Genomic DNA, 2750 nt, shown 5'->3' on the forward strand with positions numbered 1-2750 from the left:
CGTATTAATCTGGATTCATCTTGACAAGCTGGAGGCACAAATGCAGTCGCTCCGGTGTTTCCATATTCTAACCTTTAATATCTACAGATCCCAGTCACAAACTTGATTGGTACTCCACCACCATTGTGGTTATTGGATACACTACTTCCATATTCTTGACTTTTGATCACCAAAAGATCGCATTTGGAAGGAGTGCAAAGAACAAAACAAAAGGCCTTAAAATGAACCAAACAGGTCTTCTGTGATTGGGTGGCCCAGTTGTCCGCCCTGCCATAGTGAGATGGTATTGTTCCTTTAGAGCCTCGCAGGACAAGCTATTTTTTAATTCTTCTCCCAACAGTTGACAGTAGCATACGTGCATGTCAGAGGAAAAGAGCAGATCGCCACCAAACGAATTCAACATCGACCTGGAAAAGAGTGGAAAATAAGAAGAAAGTTCGGAAGGAGGAAGAGCTTCCGGGAATCGTTATCCTGGTCTCGCCAACTTATATGTACTTGTTGATGAATATATTACAATGCCATTTGCAGAGGTGGAGGAGACGGATGTCTCGTGCCCTCTATTGCGGCTCCACCGCGTGTGTCCGCTTAGGATAAGATGGCCGCGGAAGTGCTGTGGTCGGTTGACTCCGGGTCAGGGTGACGCCTCTCATTTAGAGTATTGGTGAACTACACCGTCAACCATAACGCGTTCCGGTCGTTCAATCGATGACATCCCGATTCTCTGAAGTCATTAAAGAGCCAGGGCTGTCCACCGACTAAGACTCTTACCTAGAGCTGCCCCGCCCGGAGTTGACGCATCGGGTTCTTGGTCACGCTAAGAAGGCACTACTTCTCCGATATCCAATGTGACAGGTACTTGTGCATTGTTTTTAGGTCGGGGGGAGCGAGGGCCAGATTTCCAAATCTAGGAAGGAGTCATTGGGTCCGTGGGTTTCCGGGACTTTATTCGCGACCTCTAATGCAGAATATAAGCACACTGCTTGTCCTGGCTCCGTAGTGGTCCTACTGACAGAAACGTCTTCTGACAATCACGGAGTATCTCCTGCCTAGTGGTGGATGCTGTCAAGGGCAGAATGCTGTTGTGCCTTACTCAAGAGGACAACCATTCAGTACCTCAGGAGGCAAGGTCGCCATGATCTTTCCTCCCACAGAATCAGTACCGAACTCTTGGGTCCATATTGATGTCAATTGAAAGATGTACACCGCCGTTTTTTTTGCCTTGAATGAGTTAGGTATCCAAATGGTTTGAAACTTGAGACGAGGGTGACGCTAGGCAATCAAGGTTGTGGGAGCGATATAAAAAATTAAGGTATAAATAAGCTGACAAAACTGAACAAGGGATATGCTCAGCTCTTGTGATTGTCTCCAGTGTAGTATACAAGGAGTTGAACTAAATAAAATCAACGAAAATACTATGGTCTGAAATATCATTATTTTCGCTGCTTTATCTCATGATAATGGGTGGTGATCATTAATGCAGGAACGGGTTCTATCTAACGTAAAACAGCCAGTGTGGAGGGTGTTTTCTCTCGATGAGACTTCCTTTTCCCATTGGGAATAGTCCTCTAATAGTCTATTTCTTAGGTAAAAACTAGTGTTAGAAGTGATTAGTAAAAAGGAGAGCTGTAATAGAGGGGTTCGCCCACTCTAGCTCATGGCTAATAATACTACTGGATAATTGGCAGGGTAGATTTGAAAATTTATCCACATATCAAGCCACGTTTAGCTCCTCTCTTCCCATTCTAAAATGTTCATAGGGTACCATCGATAACCACCTCATGGCGTGCTTTGGTCTGGTCATAGGTAAGGGTTTGAGGTCCATTATCCTCTAGAAGATCTGACGCTACGGTGTTGTGTGTGTGACAACCATGGAGAGGCATCATATGTTTTTGCATATGTTTACTAAGCATCTGGCTGAGTCAGTATTATACAGTCCTCCAGGATTCCCTCAGCTGACTCCATTATTAGTGGTGCAGTATTATACAGTCCTCAGGATTCCCTCCAGCTGACCTCATTATTAGTGGTGCAGCATTATCCCTCAGGATTCCCTCCACGCTGGACATTATTAGTGGTGCAGCATTAACCTCCAGGATTCCTCCAGCTGCCACATTATTAGTGGTGCAGATTATACCTCCAGGATTCCCTCCAGCTGACCCATTATTAGTGGTGCAGATTATACAGCCTCCAGGATCCTCCAGCTGACCATTATTAGTGGTGCAGCATTACCTCGGATTCCCTCCAGCTGACCCATTATTAGTGGTGCAGATTATACTCTCCAGGATTCTCCAGCTGACCCCATTATTAGTGGTGCAGCATTATCCCTCCAGGATTCCCTCCAGCTGACCCATTATTAGTGGTGCAGCATTATCCCTCCAGATTCCCTCCAGCTGACGCACATTATTAGTGGTGCAGTATATACAGCCTCCAGGATTCCCTCCAGCTGACCTCATTATTAGTGGTCAGCATTAATCCCTCCAGGATTCCCTCCAGCTGACCGCATTATTAGTGTGCAGTAATTATACAGTCCAGGATTCCCTCCAGCTGACCGCATTATTAGTGGTGCAGCATTAACCCTCCAGGATTCCCTCCAGCTGACCGCATTATTAGTGTGCAGCATTAAACCCTCCAGGATTCCCTCCAGCTGACCGCATTATTAGTGTGCAGCATTAATCCCTCCAGGATTCCCTCCAGCTGACCACATTATTAGTGGTGCAAGATTAACCCTCCAGGATTCCCTCGCAGCTGACCGG

Source organism: Salvelinus sp. IW2-2015, unplaced genomic scaffold, assembly GCF_002910315.2.
Source record: "Salvelinus sp. IW2-2015 unplaced genomic scaffold, ASM291031v2 Un_scaffold2899, whole genome shotgun sequence".
NCBI lineage: Eukaryota > Metazoa > Chordata > Actinopteri > Salmoniformes > Salmonidae > Salvelinus > Salvelinus sp. IW2-2015.